Raw genomic sequence first — 13,858 nt, 5'->3', positions numbered from 1 at the left:
TAATTTTCTACATACATGAGAGCAGATAATAGTATTAATTTAATAGGGCCCCTGCACATGTTGGCTTCTTTGCTGAGCCCTCTTTTGAAAAACAAGCTCCACAACCAATGGAATAGAGTTACTCCATCGCCCTTACCTTGGAGGAGAAAGGAGCTGAGTGAATACAGCCACCCTGGTGGAAGTAGCACACAGCAGACCATCGCTGCACCACTGCGGAGCCAATGCAGCCTGGGGGCAGGACCACAACCGCTACGTGGTGGGCGGAGAGAGCCAACACATCGCTGCTGAGCCCAGGTCTGCCAGAGGACCGCAGCTCCGAGGTCTCTATTGGTAAGAGATGAAACCACGATCACCATGGGAGATCGACGTACTGGAGAGAAGGTGGCCACGGAGAAAGCAGCCACAACGCTTCGGTAAAGGAGCAATCGGTTGAACATTTAGCATTTCATGAGGGCCTGTGTAATGCACGGCTTTAGCCATAATAATCTTTCTGATAACCTCAGTAGTCAGTTCTCTTCCTGTCATACATTTCATATTCCAAGGTCATGCAAACAACTTGAATAATAGTGAAACATGTGCCCCTCCTGTCACTTTGTCCCTGTAAGCATTTAATTTGAAATAAATGCACTTTTGGACGCAAGAAAAAAAAATCGCCCTTTGCTTGACATGTGTACCAAGTATATGCGTGTCTGCGCACGTGTGCAGAGCGCGCGTGCATTTGAACGGTATTTAAAAAAAATGTAAATCTGGAATTGGAATGTGAGGCAAGCATGTGTCCCTGGCCACCCAGTATATAGTGTGCTATTTCCTTTTTGACCTTTTTTTAAATGTAAAAACGTTTTCTTTGTGGTGCCTTTCAGAAAGGCAAACTCGAGCTGCAGTTCAAGATGGATATCTTTCGTTGGACACTCACTGCAAACATCTTTTAAGCTTGTTCTCTTTGTTGGGAGTGTCTGAGCCCCTCTCTGAAAACAAACTTTTCTGTGCCTGCCTTTTCGCTTGGCTTAAAAAGAAGCATGGACAGTAGTTCAAAGATCTGTTAATTGCCGCCTTTGATTGAACAGCTTTAAAACCGTTTAGATGGCAAAACAAACTTAATGACGCATCCAAGAAGAGACTGAAAGGTTGGAGTGACAGGCTAGATTTTTGCAAAACTCCAAACGCTTCAATATCGCAGACATGTTTCACTCGCATCTAAGAGCTTCCTTCGGATTTTATTTTTGAGCTCATTTAAAATGTCCTCTTCCTTACGTTCAATAGAACAAGAACTTATGCACTGGCCAACTCTTAATTTTTTAACAAACTAATGAGCTGAACTATTGTTGTCATACAATCGAAAACACCGTTTTAGAGAAATAAAGGTGTGGAGTATGGCGAACTGTGTGTGCTGATATTTCAGCCTTCCTCTCCACTTCTCTTGTGAATATTCATTGTCCCCTGTACGCTCTGTTTTGCCACCAGTTCATGTTGCACCTCACCCCTTGTATCACATGAGTAATGTTGCATTGCACAAGTCCTGTAAGGCGGAACTGCCCTTACCACTGTCTCTTGTTGAAACACCAACTCCTCCTCGTTAAATGCAAATACAAAATGACCTACATCCCAGGAACGCTTTTACATTTCTGTAACAGTTTCAGCCATTCTTCAGGTTTTCACGTCTAAGATATCAAACAATCTTTAATCCTATAGTTTTGGCGTTTTCATACTGAAAAGATTTTCATTGTCGAGCACAAAATTCGCTTTTGTGACTAGTTTTGTAAGCTTGTTTCTGAGAAGGCGGTAATAGCATTTGATGGCAGTCTCAGTTGGGAGAACGCAGACTAAAAGGGTCATGTAGTCTAAACGCCCTTTTTACTCTCCTGAGAAGCCATGATGCACACGCGCCTTGTGCTCGCACACCTTTCAATTCCTCTCCTAGTCGCTGACTCATTTCGGCCTGTGTGAAATATCCTGCATGCCGCAGGGTCAGGCTGAATTTTTGGTGCTTGTACTTGGAACAATGGAAGATCAGTGGTTGAGTCGCTGTGCCGGAAAACATTCTAAGCTAGATTTGGTTGCGCATCATGTGCATGTACTCGCACATGGGAAAATATGTGCTGTACAAATGTAACTTCCCAGGAACACACCATTCACTGTAAGTGATAAAAAAAAACCTGCTGCTTGTCTATGTCTAAAGTAAGCTGCCCCTTGTACAAATCAGTGTCTTCTAAAACGTTCTCTGGCGCCGACAATGGGTCTCCTTTCGGAGACCTCATTCGGGCTTGATAGATGCTACAGTCCAGATAAGATGAATGCTGTCACTTCAGGAAGAGTACTCAAACTTGCATATTATCAGTCTCTTCTGCACCTGCTGCTTCTCTCTAGATCACCTGTCCATCGTGCCCAGACCTGCTGCCTTCCTAAGCATTATGCATTCAGGGTAGCCACATCTACAAGAATTAGTCCCACCTCTCTCCTGCTTATTATTGTCAATACCCGTCCCATGCCCGTTATTGATGCTAGGGGCCACCTCCCAAAATGAGCATTCGTTGTGCTAGCAACCATGGCACTTGTGGGCTTTTATTAATACCAGTGCTTTCTATTTCTGCTGCTCATCATTCAAATTAACTAATGGATAAAGGAATGGTTTCTTGCCCCACACCAGCCCTGTGTTACTTATTGATTGAGTCATCACCTGCAACCAGGCCAGATGAGCTGCCCTACTAATCAAGCATTTGACTCCTTAGCCCCTTGAAAAGCTGCTAAAATGAATAAGACTATTGGTCATAATAAATGGTTCTCTTTGGAGATCCTGCAAGCCAGAGGAGCCAAACACAAGGCTGAGCGTTGTTGGAGGAAACATCCAACAACTCAACTGCCCACCATGAAAAAACAGACAGCAAGAGTATATAAGCAAGACATCTTTAAAGCTAAAGCAAAAAACTTAAATGAGAGAGTGGAACAGGCTAATTCTAAGCCAAATTAATTATTCAAGATCCTGCAGGAGTTAAAGGGGTCCACAGTTAAGATTTCGATAGCGAAGATAATGCTTGGTGTCAAGCCATTCATGATAGCTTCATTAAAAAAACAATGAAACACCAGCAGGCCATTAAAGATCAGGTGAACATGCTTTATGATGTTAAAACTCCTGTGCACCCACTCATTGCTCCCGAGCAAGAAAGCTCTGTGTCCTTCTCTTTCAAAGAAGTGTTTGAGACGGATGTACTGGAAGTTATTCACATAATGAAACCCACCTCATGTAAAGGGGATATCTTCCCAGCCACTTTGTTTAAGGATTTTTTGGAAACATTTGCCCAATGGGCTATCAGTTTGTGAATCGCTCTTTTAGTGAGGCATATGTTCCTGAAAATATAAAAGAGGCCTGGATAACCCACCTGTTAAAAAAGGAAAACCTGCACCCCGCTGTCCCCGGAAATTATAGGCCAATCACTAATGTGCTGTTTATATTAAAAGTGGTTGACAAGATCGCCTATATACAATACCAGAATTTTGTAGAGAGCAATAGAGTTCGTAGAGTTCTGTCCTCCGAACAGTCTCATTTCTGGGCAAATCATGGTACTGAGACAGCCCTGCTGGATTTACAGTCCAATATTTCTAGTATCATTGAGGAAGGTAATACAGCGTTACTTTTATTACCGGACAACTCCTCATCCCTTGATTTGATTGACCACCCACTACTGGTCGACAGATTAATTGTGGTAGGGAAATGTACTCCTCACGCTGCCAACTGGCTTAAATCTTTATCAGGACCTAGAATGGCTGCAGTGGTTAAAGGAAAGGCCTCATCGGCATGTCTCCATTTCTTTTCAATGTTTTCTCAAAACCCCTATGCGACCTGCTCACAACTCTGGGAGTCCGGTTTATGCACTAGGCTGACAACACCCAGATGGTTTTTGAGCTATCTGGCGTATATAGGGACGATGCTCACAGAGTCAATGGCGTGTTTGAAGCCATACGAAGATGGATGGTGGCAAACTCACCTCTTAATAAGGAAAAAACTGAGCTGCTGATTGTAGGCACCCAACAAAGACTGAAAAAGCTGGATGACCAGTATGTTTGTTTTAAGAGGAATGGTAATGATATAACAGTGTCTGAACATGTAAAAACCCTGGGAGTCTTTTTTGACTCCCAGTTATCTTTTAAGAGGCATATCTCACACTTGAAATCAACATGTATCTTCTACACAAATCTACTCTGGCAAAGTCGCCCGTTCCCATCAGAGACTAACAGAGCTAAGATTGCAGGTGCAATCATAAACACAAAACTGTATTACTGCAACAACCACTTTGATGGGTACATCTAAGACAACTATAAAAAAGTTGCAATTAATTCAAAATGGAGCGGTCCGGGCAGTCTATGGACTGAGTCGACGCTCCAAGATCTCGTCTGCTAGGAGGAAGCTGCACTGGCTCCCCGTTAAGCGGCAAATTAAATTCAAAGGCACGGTTTTGGTGTACAAATGCTTATCAGGCAATAGGCCCTACTATCTTGTCAAGAGGATCAAAGGAGCTTCAGTAAGAAGGACCCTCCGCTCAAATGGCAACCAGCTACTGCATCAGCCACGACATACCCTTAAGAGGATTGGTAGTGCCAGTTTCAATATCTGGGCACCTACCATTTGGAATCCTCTTCCCCTTGATTTCAAGTGATGTGTGTCTTGCGTTATTAAAAAAAAACAGCTAAAGACAATGCTGTTTGATTAAGGGACGATCTAGTTAATTCCTTTGTTTGTTGCTTCAAACATAACAGAATCTCTACACTGACTGCCTACCATTTTATTTTACATGTCTGTTTATGTCTTTGTGAGCGCCTTGAGGCCTACGGGCGAATGGCGCAATAGAAAAAACAAGATAGATAGATAGATAGATAGATAGATAGATAGATAGATAGATAGATAGATAGATAGGCGCAAAAGAGCACAGGAATAAAGAAATAGATGAGACATTTATAAGATTATCAGAATTCATGAGTTTTAGGAGCCTTTTGGAATGCACATAAAAATTCAAAAGATAGAGTGGTTAAAGGAAGACTATTCCATAGGCGAGGGGCAGTAAAAGAGAAACTGTGATCACCGGTATATGTAGTAAAAAGCCCTTTCTGACCACGAGGAGAGAGCGAGTTTGTACCGTGTGATCTTATTTCCAAGATACTTGGGGGTTGGACATAGAGACACTTGAAAGCCAGGCAAGACTATTTAAGAGAGATTTTTACTCACTGGCGACCATGAAATGATTGTTGCAATAAGGAAACCAAGTCTCTCTTGGACAAATCAGAAATATGGTATATCACTTAATTCTGAATTCCTTGGCGGTGATGAAGTTGATAAGGGGAAATTCCCACGGAAAAAGCATCAGTATGATTCAGTTTTGAATTGAATAGTGGCCCAACATGGGGCTGAAGACCTGTCTTAGGTCAGCTTGTCAATTATGGACTTGGCCTAAATTCCAATGTATTGTGATCATGTAATGTTTGGCCAGATGAAGGCTGTAGCAACCACACACGCCTTCTATTAAAACTGCTAATTGTTTTGTGAGCACATCTTCCATGTACTATTACTGTACTTGGGTTGGTCTCATGAGTTCTAGATGGGAGGCACTAGATGAGAAAGTAACTTCTCATTGGTCAGACCTACTCATTAGTCATGTACAGTCAAATGGAAATTCATCACTGAACTCTGTTTTTCGAGTAGAAGGAGTTCCACATTCTGAGGTCTGCCATCTGGCAGGTGTAAACCCTTTGCTCCCGAGCAGCCATTTGCAAATGGGCTTGCAGTCACATTTCCCATATCTACTCCGTTTTATCTCATTAGCTGTTGAATCTGGAACTTAGGTTATTTTCTGGCCAACTTAAAAATGAGGGACATACTTTTCCATCAAGTGTGAGTTCTGCATAAGCTACATACACCCTAAACATTCTGATGATCTGGATTTTAAGTGGAAGGGACTTACAAATTCTGGAGTGTTGTCATTTGAATTTGAGTGAGTCTGGCAACCTTAAATATGTCGAGCACTGCTGAACCCAGATGCACCTGGATCCCACTCTTCAATTATCCAGATGCTGTGCTGGTCAGTGCTTTAAGTGCCATTTGAACGGCCTTTTGCTGGACTATATTCTCACTGCCAAAGCAGAGCACATTTCAATTGCTGGGTGTGATGTGATTTGAAGTGGGGGACAATGATTATGATTATGATTGGTTATTTATAACGCGCTTAATGCCCAGAACCTGTGTTGCTCTGCGTCGTCTTGCTTCCAAGGCGAGCGCGTTGCCCCTGAGCTATCCTCCCAAGACAATGTGGCTTATTCTAGATCAACACCAGTACATTCTCTCAGCAGAAGCAAAGAACCAAAATGTTGTAAATTGTGGATGAATACGATCTTTTCCTGCTTATTCTTCTTCTCTCCACCGTGCCATAAACGTAGTTTGTCTCGTATGCTGTGGATTCATCTTCAAGACATTGAAAACGGTGCGTCTCATTCTGGTAAGTTCAGAAAAAAAGATCGACTTGCCATGATGAAATTCCACAGGAGGAAATGTGCCACATTTAAATGTTGGCGGATGAAGCCACAGAGTACCAGTTCTTCCTGAAATCCGGGATTTTGAGACCCTGGTGATAATATTCAGGTACCAAGTTTCTGATGGCAAGTGTCAATCAAAGTTCGCATTGCTACCAGTTTGATTGCAATCATCAAATAACAATGCTCAATTGAGAAGAGGCATTCCTCAAAAATATAGCAACACCATAAAATGTCAACAATTGCATTTGTGTTTGAATGAATGACTGTCTTGTACTGCTTCCTCATGAACTGTGGGACACCCATCTAGTGAAAGAATCAGACAGGTGTGTTTTGGCATCTGATGGCAAAATATGTTAATGAGGTCAACTCAAATCTTGGAAGCAATCCTAAATGACATGCCTGACACTGTAAAGCCTTTGAGCATATTTTACAAGAGAAAGACATATTATTGTAGGGTCTGGGTACAAGACTGTACCATGAGGGTAACAAGCGCTCTTCGGTTATCAAAATCCTCCCACATTCTTGACGTCCTTGTTGGAGGTAAGCAACCCATTACACTGTGAGTGTGTGTTCAGCTCCGAAGGCTTGCGAACATAGTCATCCTGGCCAGCCAGACCCCTCTTGAAACTTGTTAGGTGATCATCGGAATAATTGTTTGCTTTCTTTAATGGGGTGGTTTCTACTGGGAATATGCGAGGCATACTGTAGAAAGACTAGTTAGTATTTTAATTTTGGAGATTTTAAAATGTAATGCACTGTGGAAATATGCTATGAGCCTTCACCATAACATCTAAAAGGACAAACCAGGCAAGAGCATATGACCACTGCTATTTTTTGTGAACGTTTTCTTTGTGAAAGGATTCTTTGTTTCTCCATGTTTAAATAAAAATGTGCTTTACTTATGTTGTTAAATACAGTAATTATCAAGTGAGGATTGTCAAAGAACATAACGAATTAATGAAAATCTCCAGCCAACACAATCACTCTATTAAAAAAAAAACATAAAATAGCGTTGGCTGTGGCCTTAATCTCTTGCCCTCAAGTTAGGCTCGTTCCATCCAGCATCGCAAACACAAATAAAAACATTCTTCTCAGTTACATGCAATACTTGGTGGAAGCACAATGCCAGCCAGTTGGTATTACCCACTTTTTCCCGAATTACACTTTCGCCGATTTTGTTTTTGCTGCATTTACCACTTTACTGCAAACAGATAGTACGTTTTGGTAAGTTATATAGAAAGAGGGTAATGGTAGGGTAGTGGGGTCTCCTGCTTTTTACCGTTAAAAAAACTCTTAAAATCGGCAAAAAGAAATCAGCAAGCAGCCAAATTCGGCAAAAAAAGGTAAATTATCGTAGATCCCAGCCAGTCACCCTTACACATCAGGAGAGCAGAGAATGCTGATCTAACGGCTCCAAAAAGGAAATGCATTTACACGCAGATGGTCAGGCCAATCGGGTGGCCGTGAACACAGACAATCACAGCAATCGCCTGCGTCCATCAGCCACCTAGCCGCCTCTCCCTGCCTGCTGCCGTTTTGTATTGGCGCCCTTTCCCTCCCCCTCACCTCATGCTACATCGCCCTCCCAACCCAACTCAACTTACCCACTCTCCCTTGTTCCCAGTGATTTCACCTGCCTGCCACATGCCATGTCAGCCATCTTTCTATTTTTTCATCAAGAGATTGGCCATGCACAAAATGCGCAAGCATAGCTCTTCTCCCGTGAAAAAACAAAAATCATTAAAGCTATTAGCACCCTCTGGTTCTAATAGCGATAAACCCTGCTGTGGGGGCGGGAGGCTGATAGGGCCTGTAACGTTCTTAAGCCCTCTTGATGCCCTCACTGAGCTTGTGTCTACATGGCTCAGGCTGGGATTGCCTTTCCGGTCCTATCGGCCCTCATCGTGCTATTTATCGCTATAATGAAGTGTGACCATAGCCAAGAAACACAGAATTTGTGTTACTGGGAAGGACTCGGAAACCTGTGGACCACTGAATCCAATCTAAACAAGCCGTGGGATTCCCAACCAGTGGGGTGAACTTGTGAGGCATAAGACTATGCAAACAGATGCAGCACAAGGGTAGAAGCTGCCAAGACCTGGATCCACTGGTATAACTGGGGCCCTAGTAGCCCCCGCGGTGAGGGGAGGCCCGCACATGTCCTGGGAGGGGGTCTCTCAGACTAAAACAAGTTTTAAAAAAAAGTTAAAAAAATAAAAAACAGAAAATAGAACTTTCTTTTTGAAGTCACACTACCTTCATAAATAAATTATTTCTGTTACAACGTAACAGAAATAATTTCTTTATGACAGCAAAGTGACTAGAAAAACATACTATTTATGATGTCCGAGGGCTCCCCCACCCCATGCCATGGAGCCTACAGGCTGGAGACCTCCATGTCATGGGGCGGAGGGTGCCTATGACTTCAAAAATAAATAGTTTCCGTTTGAAGTCACTCTGCCTTCATAAAGAAATTATTTCTGTTCCGGTTAGGTCCTTTAATGGAAATAATTTCCTTATGAAGTCAGAGTGACTTCAAAAAGCAACCATTTCTTTTTGTGGTAATGGGGCGCCCCTCCACCCCATGACACGGAGGCCTTCACATCCTCTGCCGATGACAGGAACAAGCATTCCTGGCTGCTGCAGGGAGCTGAAGGTCTCGTTCCCTGAACCAACAGATTAAAGGTAAGAAAATGTATTTTCTTTAAATGTGTGTGCGTGCATGTAAGTGTGTATATATATATATATATATATATGTATTCAGTGAAAAAAACTTTGTTAAAGGGACGTTATGGTTAAGTTGCGCTACTAAAAACCTATGAAATTCAGTGAAAAAACTTTGTTAAAGGGACGTTATGGTTCCAAGTAAAACCGAAAAACCCTTGAAATTCGCCAGTTATGGTAAGCTAAGCAACCATAACTCGCGCCACCACCGTGCACTGCTAAGACTAACACCCAGGACATCAAAGATGACATCACAAATGTCATTGATGACATCACTGATGACATCACATGTCTGGCTCACTATTTTTTCTTTTGCTGACATATCTAGGCCACATGGTTTTCTTCAGTAACAGTCAGAAACTAAGAATTTTATTTTATTTGTAGACATATCCTTCTAGTAGGTTCTTACAGTAATTCCCTTAGAGTACAGTCACATCATATGAAACATATACATATGGGAAAACACAAGCTTGAAAGACAGCAATCCTTTTTGTGCATAAAGATAATCACTAGACTTATGAGCACTTTCTGATAGTTCCGTTGTTTTTTTTTATGGCTGTACTTTTCCTGTATATGGTCATATTTGTATACATTGTTCTCACACTACTTTCCTTAGGGTCCAATCACATCAAGTGATACATATACATACGGTAAATAGCAGCTTTGAAACAGAGCAATCATTTATTTGCATGAAACTAATCAGTTAAGTTATGAATTGTTTCTGCTACTACTTGTGCTTTTTTGCTAACTTCACTTTCCCTGTATATACCCATATTGGTATGTGTTCTTGTGTCTTTGTGTTTTGTCTATAGTAATGCAATTATGTAATACATTGGTTTTATTAGCTACTTATTACATATTTCACAGTACACAAAAATCTATTAAGAAAACAATTATCATTTCATTATTCAACATATTAACATTACGAATATCATACCTTCATCTTGTACGCTGCACACAATGTTATGTTTCTGTATGAGTAGCTTAGTATACTAGATAGAACCCCATAATAGGATGCTATTTATATCAATGCATCGTTCAATGCACTTATTAGGGTATATTTCTTGCAATGATTCTTGACACTTTTTTCGCAACATAATAAGAATCCCTTCTACACATATTTCATGAGAAGTACATACACATGTGATGTCAGTGATGTCATCAATGACATTTGTGATGTCATCTTTGATATCCTGGGTGTTAGTCTTAGCAGTGCACGGTGGTGGCGCGAGTTATGGTTGCTTAGCTTACATAACTGGCGAATTTCAAGGGTTTTTCGGTTTTACTTGGAACCATAACGTCCCTTTAACAACGTTTTTTCACTGAATTTCATAGGTTTTTAGTAGCGCAACTTAACCATAACGTCCCTTTAACAAAGTTTTTTCACTGAATTTCATAGTTTTTTAGTAGCACAACTTAACAATAATGACTTTGACTTTATATACATGTCATATGGAACTGACTAGATCTCTTCTTATGAACTTGATGTCCGCGAACTTATTTAACGTTCGCCGACATGTTCGGAGAACAGTACCACTACCTAAAAACTGTGGGGGGGGGGTGGTGTTGTGTGTTTGATTGTTATATCATAATATAGGAACATTTAACAAATTCAAAAAGCAGCACACAAACACATTATATATAGTAAATACATAAGAAATGTAACCCATATATGTAACACACTAACCATTCATTTAAATACCATATGTTCTGAAATGGAATATACCACAAGAAGATAAATTGGCTTCCAACATAATTACCTCACAAACACATAGTAAATACGCAATACTAATGCTTCTACGTTACAATGCAGATGGTACCAAAAACAACTGCAAGCTGACTGGATTCACACATAGTCAAATATCACTTGGTAAGAAAACCTTCACAACAATAGGTATAATCTACCACGCAGGAGCCACAACCAATTTAGGGCACTACACGGCATATATAAAAAAGAAATGTGGATGGTTTGAATGTAATGATAGTACCATTACTCTAAAGCAGAGATTACCAGCAAATCTTACAAATGCTTATTTGATGTTCTTAAAACCAAAATTTGATAAATAAACTGTATTTAAACCTTTAAGTAAATTTGTGTTAAAAAAATATAAACTGTTAGAATACTCCAAAAGCTATCTGCTCAAGGATTCTACAACAACTAATCAGATAAATGAATACCACTAAATTAGACCAAAAAATACACAGTTAGAATACGCCAATTGGTATCTAACTGTCCCAAAATTATACATTTGTGTTAAAATAATATAAAATGTTAGAATACTCCAAAAGCTATCTAACAGCTCAAAGATTGTACAACAACTAATCAGATAAATGAATACCACTAAATTAGGCCAAAAAATACACAGTTAGAATACGCCAATTGGTATCTAACTGTCCCAAAATTTAACAATATCCAAATAGATAAATCAAAACCACTAAAATATATTAAAAAAATAGACAGAATACGCCAATTGGTATCTAACTGCTCCAAAATTTTATAATATCAAAACAAATGAAGAATCTGTTACTGCTCCAAAAAAAATACAACAAAGCAAAGTATAAAGCATTAGCCAGAAACAACAAGTGAACACTGAAAACAAACAAACAAATAAACTGTAGCATAACAGAAAAAGGTTTTTTTTTAATCCAACATGGATTTTTTTTTCTCCCACAGACCCAATGATTTTAGCAACAAATACAGAAACTGAGCAAATTGCACAGTACTCTGATTTGTACTTTACTAAATATAAGGGTCGAAAAAAAATAAAGGTATATTGCTTATACAATGTAATAAGTCATTACAAAATACTAATACTAACATGCTATTTTCTTTTATCACAGAAATGAAGAAGAAAAACATGGACTCCCATTACTAGACCAAACAGTAAGTATACAATAATAAGGACAACCATAGCAGCATATCACATCCATAGTATCTAATACCTTTGTTCCTTATACATTTGTTTTTCACACAAAGTTATAAGCAAATATGAATGTGATGGCCATGCACCCAAGACTCTATGCCCTGGCAACAACCACCGCAGCATATCACATCCATATAGTCAAACATTTCAACTATGATCTATGGGAAACTTCTAATGTCCGCGAACAATGTGAGTGTTCTTAGAACACTTTGAACTTGCCAGCGAACAATACGGACACCGTTTTCAGGACACCCCCTACGAACATTTCAGAACAACGCGATAGTTCTTAGAACACTTTCAACTTAACAATGAACAATACGGACAGCGTCCTAAGGACACCCCCTACGAACATTCCAGGACACCGGGAGTGTTCTCAAAAACGTCTTCAGAACAGCCCCATTTTGTTTATTTGCGAACATTTCAGGACACCGCGGGTGTTCTTAGAACACATTCAACTTGGCAGAGAACAATACGGACAGCGTCCTCAGGACACCCCCTACGAACACTCCCTGGACACCGCGAGTGTTCTTAGAAGCGTCTTCAGAACACCACCATCTTGTTTATTTGCGAACATTTCAGGACACCGCGAGTGTTCTTAGGACACATTCAACTTGACAGAGAACAATACGGACAGTGTCCTCTGGACACCCCCTACGAACATTCCAGGACAACGGGAGTGTTCTTAGAAGCTTCTTCAGAACACCACCATCTTGTTTATTTGCGAACATTTCAGGACACCGCGAGTGTTCTTAGGACACATTCAACTTGACAAAGAACAATACGGACAGCGTCCTCAGGACACCCCCTACGAACACTCCCCGGACACCGCGAGTGTTCTTAGAAGCGTCTTCAGAACACCACCATCTTGTTTATTTGCGAACATTTCAGGACACTGCGAGTGTTCTTAGGACACATTCAACTTGACAGAGAACAATACGGACAGCGTCCTCAGGACACCCCCTACGAACACTCCCCGGACACCGCGAGTGTTCTTAGAAGCGTCTTCAGAACACCCCCATTTTGTTTATTTGCGAACATTTCAGGACACCGCGGGTGTTCTTAGAACACATTCAACTTGACAGAGGACAATACGGACAGCATCCTCAGGACACCCCCTACGAACATTCCAGGACACCGGGAGTGTTCTTAGAAGCGTCTTCAGAACACCACCATCTTGTTTATTTGCGAACATTTCAGGACACCGCGAGTGTTTTTAGGACACATTCAACTTGACAGAGAACAATACGGACAGCGTCCTCTGGACACCCCCTACGAACACTCCCCGGACACCTCGAGTGTTCTTAGAAGCGTCTTCAGAACACCCCCATTTTGTTTATTTGCGAACATTTCAGGACACCGCGAGTGTTCTTAGGACACATTCAACTTGACAGAGAACAATACGGACAGCGTCCTCAGGACACCCCCTACGAACACTCCCCAGACACCGCGAGTGTTCTTAGAAGCGTCTTCAGAACAACCCCATTTTGTTTATTTGCAAACATTTCAGGACACCGCGAGTGTTCTTAGGACACATTCAACTTGACAGAGAACAATACGGACAGCGTCCTCTGGACACCCCCTACGAACATTCCAGGACAACGGGAGTGTACTTAGAAGCTTCTTCAGAACACCACCATCTTGTTTATTTGCGAACATTTCAGGACACCGCGAGTGTTCTTAGGACACATTCAACT

General features: G+C 41.0%; 1 protein-coding gene across 5 annotated transcripts in view; it reads left to right on the top strand.

Annotated features, from left to right (window-relative positions):
• The window catches only part of MICU3 (mitochondrial calcium uptake family member 3), a 526,504-nt gene that overhangs the window by 88,927 nt on the left and 423,719 nt on the right, over window positions 1-13,858 (top strand). The window lies entirely within an intron of this gene.

The sequence above is a fragment of the Ambystoma mexicanum genome, chromosome 6q (genome assembly GCF_040938575.1).
Source record: "Ambystoma mexicanum isolate Mex_15411 chromosome 6q, UKY_AmexF1_1, whole genome shotgun sequence".
NCBI classification, from domain to species: domain Eukaryota; kingdom Metazoa; phylum Chordata; class Amphibia; order Caudata; family Ambystomatidae; genus Ambystoma; species Ambystoma mexicanum.
Note: the sequence above shows the minus strand (reverse complement) of the source record. Positions and strands in the feature narration are given on the sequence as shown.